The following is a 6,282-nucleotide window of genomic DNA, read 5'->3' as shown; positions in this document are numbered from 1 at the left end:
GAAGCATTCCACATTACCTAAACCTGCATTTATTATTAAGTGTGCAATAAACATGATACAATGTAAATAACAGAATCATTAATAAAAATCTTACTTCTTTCTGATTTTCAATTCATTAATCACAGATCTCACAAATATCTCCATAGACTCATACATAAATATTTAATGACATTTGATTTTATTCCAAAATTGATTTTTAAAATTATCTTGATTCCAATATGCACTGCTAAATAAATTTTCTGTTTATAGAACAAAAAAACCTAGTAGTTAAACTACAGTTACATTAATATTAATGCACACCCCCTCCCTTCAATCATTTCTATTATCATTTTCTTTAAAAGTTAAAAAATGTCTAAAACCTACAAAACTTACATTCTCCAGAAAAATCCTGGACCTGAATTTTACTTTATTTGTTTGACTTAATTCAGTTTCCATCCATAATTATATCAACTTATATGTTAGTTGTTTACCTAGAAGGTGTCACTTAAATTCCTATTAGATTTTATTCAGACATTTGTTTGCATCATACCTTTCAACTCTTTCTTTATATACATCTGTCTTAATCTGGACACAATTTTTGTGTCTGCAAACACCAAACACATATATTTCATTATATTTCCTAAACATATTGTAACAGTATTTTAATCTAGAAAATTGTGCATTGAGCAAATTGATATCTTAAAAATTTTAAATAGAAGTAATATTTTAAAAATTTCATTCATGAGTATTTATGCATAAGTGCATATTTCAATATCTGTTAGTGCAGGAAGATATAAAAAAAAAATTAACTTACCAGAATCAATGGAAGATGTGTTGTCAGCTTGAGCAATGTGGCAGATCTATTGGCTTTGGAGTCACGGAGTCACCCCCCCCCCCACCCCCACCCCACCCCACCCCTCCCCTCTTTCACATCTGAGTTAGATTTGTCATGTAATGGGTGACAACATGTTGTTCTTTATTCAAAGTCAATGTCCATGATTGGCATAGGCATGATGATGTCTGTTAAGTCTAGATCATAGTTAATGCACACCAGCTGTGCAGTGCAGTGAACAAAGATTCTGGAATTCACACAATTTCTGATGAACATTTAAAAATCTCAATTGTGCTGAAGTACCCCAAATAAATGACTTTCTATTTATTTGCAACTAAATTCCCGTTTAGAAGTGATAATTTATGCATAATTCTGTGTTTTAAACCACGAAACTATTTATTTTAAGCGTTTCTTGGGGTTTTATGACTCACTAAAAATAGCATTTAATTTGAAAGTTACATAATCTTACTAGTTCAAACACTATACGACTTAAATCTGGAGAATGAATTTTAAAGTTATGTTCACCAATTCAAAGATACCGTTCGAATAGACTATGCGGAACTGAAATTATATGTGATTATTCTGCTTTTGATATTTTAATGACTAGCTGAAAATACACCATTTTTGCGTGAAATTGATGTGTATATTGTGCTAAAAATGGAACGGCCCATTAGGTGTTAGTTCGGGAGGTACTCATCGATTTTTCCACAAAATATGATAAAAATAGTTAAATCCTTTTGAAATATCATAAAAAGGTCTGAAAATTTGACAACACCTTCCATAATTTTTTTTTGGTTTTGCATGGTTCTATCGTAGACAGCCTCTTAAACATAAACCAACAATTCTTAATTGTAATTTCTTTTCTTCTTTAAAAAGGGTATTGACATCCCAATATTTAGTGGGAAGTTCCCAGGTATCATCCGCTAGCGACAGTCTACTGGCAAATCCAGACATGCATTGGAAGGATGCTGATGTGGAGGACACAGGGACACCTGATCCAAGAACTGTGGCATTTCATTCGGGGTGACAACCTGGCATTCAGTTGGTATGACTCTTTGAGGTTGAATATAGGGTTAAATCAGTATAAATTTGGTTAACATGCAAATAAATCCAGATAATACATTCACAAATGGAATTGTGGTACACTGATATGCGTGTACCATTTTACTGGGTTTTTTTTTTGGTTTTTGTTTTTTGTTTTTGCTGCATTACTAGGGATCGCATACATACAAAAAGAGACAAAACACGGAAAATCATTATTCTTTTTCTAATTATAAGGTATGACACGTTTTCTAAATGCTGACAAATAAGGTATGGTGGCCAGTACTGATTTTACTTGCAATTTTCTTTCAGATATGGGACCCTATTATTCGAAGAACTGCAGATTTTATGAAACTGTCTTTGACAGAAGATTTGGTTTTCTCCATCTGTGTTGCCACCAACAATTATGCTGAGATGGTAAGGGGGAAGGATTGCCATATACTTCCCAAGGAAGTTTGCAGCCTCTCACTGAAGAGGAACTGTACAGGTATTACTAGTTTTAAAAACCGATATTGTGACAGTGATTTCCAGTTTAAAAAGAATAATGAAATGCATAGTAAAAAGATTACCTTTACCAAAATTAATCTGACTGTGCATCTAACACATTCATTAAATGTGTACTACAATTACCTCTGATAAAATTTCATAAGTAATTAAATGCATACTTTCCAGAGGGCCTGATTATCAAAAACATTTACAGAGCCAATTGAGTATTCAAAAGCTTTGACAATACATTAGTATTTACAATATTCTTTTTTTCCAGATTTTTGTGCATTATCTCATACATGCCTGCTGTGAAGTTCCAGTTGATAGACAGATATTGGTGAACGCATGTCCCTGTCGGAACAACTCATTATCAAGAATTATGTCTAGAAATAGGTTTCAAGAGGTTGAATATAAGAACATTTTTGTTAAATATGATGCAAGTACATTTAAATCTAGTGATTGAAAGTAAGTACTTGAACATTCGTATATGTTGAATTTAGAGAGGAAAAACGGTTAGTACATGTACTTTTTGATAACATTTGATAAGGTGTTGTTGCTTAGCAACCAAATATAATTGAATAAAAAAAATAAAATTATTTTAGATTAACAATAATTGAAAGATCTTTGTTTTAATGATGCAATACTTATTCTAGTTAATGGAACATAATGGCAAAACGTCATATTATTAGAAAATGATGGACAAGTATACAAAGTACGAAGTTTCCATTTGATGTCCTTTGACCTTAATTCTCTTCATCATATTTTTTGTTAAAAACCTTTTAAAATGATTAAGATCTATTTAATGATTATATTTTTAAAACAATGTGACATTTACTAATCATCATGGAATGTAATTACGTTTAAATTGTGTCGAATGGATGCAGAAAGGCAAATTATGGTCAAAATTGTACTATGAGTGTTGTTACTTAGCAACCAAAAATATTTGTTTGTCAATAAAATTGATTAGTTTGATTGTGATGTTTTTGTAGTATTTTAAAAGGCACATTAGCTCACACATTTAGAATTTCCTATTTTTGACTCTAATCTATTGAGAGGGGTCGTAATATATATATTTCAGAGAGAAAAGATTGCAAAAATGTGCACTTATATGACCTTTGACTCCGTAGACCTCTGAGGTCATGGGATACCTTGACAAACTTTGCAATACCTAGATTTAGACCATCTTACAGACTACGTATTGAGGGATATCTTGATCATTCTTCATTTGGTTGTACATGTACACAGATCTACTTGGATTTATTCATTCTCTCAAAACATGGATATTTTACCTATCTATTACACCCACGACACCGCGAACTCCCAGGACACCAGGAAGTGCCCGGAAACGCCGGGTAATATTATATTTAGGAAATTATTTATATACGATGTATAACAGTTTAATTAGAAATTTTAAAAAGCACAGGTATAGAAATGGGCTAAACCTGTTTATCTGCAATACATAAATATGACCAAGTTTGAAGGTTTACGGGAAATAAAAATGCGGTATGCATGTAGGTAGACTTTTGGGGGGGGGGGGGGGGGGCATAAATCAAGACACTAAGCATAATTTGTGATAACCTGAGAAGTTTCCTGTGTATATCATAAAAATGTACACAACAGCCGATCTCTTGGCCAGGTAAATTCCAGGTAAATAACATTGACCATGGATAACTTCCTCCCACATTCAGTGATCCGTGAAGAAACCGTACGGTGGTTTTTTTTGGGGGGGGGGGGGGTCTTTAATCCACCTACGTGTTCCTGTTCTTCATCTTCTTCCAACTATAGTTCAGCTGAACATGCCATCACTGGTGATGTTGATATGACTTCAAATCACCTATTTGAAAAGGTCCTAAATACAGAGAACCTCTGTCTTTCAATTGGCAACAGAACTTCATCATCTATCATGAATTATGTCGAAGATTATGCCAGACGATGGGCTAAATAAGAAGAAGAACTTGATACATTGTCAGAATGGATTAAAAGTATATGAGGAATTTCAAAATCCCGCATTAGACACATCAAAACAAAAGTACGTACCATTTATCCTTCTGTGTTTAGTAAACCAGAAGTGATAAAAGAATTAGATAGTTACATGAGGAATGTTTTGGTTCCAATTGACAAAGCATTGTCTTTATTTGTAAGGCTCATTATTACTGTATTTTAAATGAACTTGGCATTAATTCCACTTTTGGTAATCGTACTATTCCAACTGCCCATTCAAAAGATGAAATTCTTCAAAACCACGCTTCAGTTTTAGACACATTTAATATCCCAGTCAATGGGTCAGATGGATATGAGTTACTGTACCTATAATGGATTCCTAAACTTCATAAAAACCCTTACAAACGGAGATACATTGCTGGATCCCGTAAATGTTCTACCAAGCCCTTATCTTTGCTCCTCACGAAAATTTTAACAGCTGTGAAGGAGAAACTTCAAACGTACTTTGCCACTACATGTGCCAGAAGTGGTGTAAATTAAATGTGGATTCTAAAGAAAAAAATCTAAAGAACTTGTAGTAAATTTAAAATCGCAAAACTTTTCTCAAATCAACAATATTAGAATGTATGATTTTTCTGCATTTTACACGACCATTCCTCACGATAAATTAAAGACTAGACTTTTTTAGATCATAGACAGTTGCTTCTTCAAAAAATTTGGAAAACGGAAATACATGTATTCATATCTAGTGATCAGTCATCCAAAAAAAATTCTTTTGTAGACATCACTCTGATTCCATGCACAAGTATTCTTAAGTTGAAATAAAAAATATGCTGGAGTTCCTCATTGACAATATCTTCGTAGTCTTTGGTGATCAGGTCTTCCAACAGTCTGTTGGAATTCTCATGGACACGAATTGTGCTCCTTTGTTAGCTGACCTATTTTATATTCTTATGAAGCAGAATTTATTCATTTGACTTCTACGTGAGAAAAATAAATATCTTGCTGTGGCCTTCAATTCGAAATTTAGATGATATATCTACGACGTTTCATCTATTAATAATAATAATTTTTCATTCATATGTCGATTCAATATATCCCAGTGAACTCGAAATAAAAGACACCACAGAGTCGTCCACTTCTGCTTCATACTTAAATATTTTATTGGAAATAGATATAAACGGCAAACTAAAACTCAACTTTATGACAAACGGGATGATTTCAGCTTCGCCATCGTCAACTTTCCATATTTCTGTGGCAATATTCCATTATCACCTGCATATGGTGTGTGTGTCTCAACTGATTCGATACGTAAGAGCTTGTTCTGCTTATGGTCGGGTTTTAAATCGGGGCAGGTTGCCGGTAGACATGTTGATGGTGCAGGGATTTCGGCGGTCTCGTTTTGAGTCAGCATTTTGCGGGTTCTGTGGCGATCTGGTTTGAAAGTGCGGCCTGTCATTGGGTCGGGTGCTATCTAGCGTGTTTCATACCCATTGTTGGGCCGTTCTTGGCATGCTGATTTTGGCTGCGGATGGCTCCATTTGCCTGGTAGGAATATAGGGCTCGCGGCGGGTGTGACCGGTCGGTGGTGCTTGCTCTTCCTGGGCACCTGGTCCCACCTCTGATACATGTATGTCCAGGAGTCCGTGTTTGACCAGCTCTCTATTGTGTTGCTTATAGGAGTTATGGGATTGGTCGCCGTTCGTTTACTTGACCTTTTGATGAAAAAAAAAGTCTTTAAAATCACAACAGCTGAACAATGGCAGGGCCAAGGTGACTCAGGTGAGCGATGTGGTCCATGCGCCTCTTTTTTCAACAGGTTCCCACATTTCCTCTTTACACATAATTTGTCTAAAAGATGCTAAATCTAAGTGTATACATTTTTGTAAAACTAGGTCCAGAGCAACCGATTTTGAATTCACTATCGGATTTTAGAATAAGTTAGAAACAGTTGATGATTATAAGTACTTGTATCTGGTAATAATGTTTACTTATACTGGTAA

General features: G+C 34.3%; 1 long non-coding RNA gene across 1 annotated transcript; it reads left to right on the top strand.

The window, feature by feature from the left end:
* Positions 1–906: 906 nt before the first annotated feature.
* LOC130052606 (uncharacterized) lies at positions 907–3,310 on the top strand. Its single transcript, XR_008800962.1, has 2 exons — positions 907–2,339; positions 2,616–3,310. It is a non-coding gene; the product is annotated as an uncharacterized LOC130052606 (long non-coding RNA).
* Positions 3,311–6,282: the final 2,972 nt, after the last annotated feature.

This window comes from Ostrea edulis, chromosome 3, assembly GCF_947568905.1.
Source record: "Ostrea edulis chromosome 3, xbOstEdul1.1, whole genome shotgun sequence".
Taxonomy (NCBI): Eukaryota; Metazoa; Mollusca; class Bivalvia; order Ostreida; family Ostreidae; genus Ostrea; species Ostrea edulis.
This window is presented reverse-complemented; position numbering and strand designations above follow the sequence as displayed.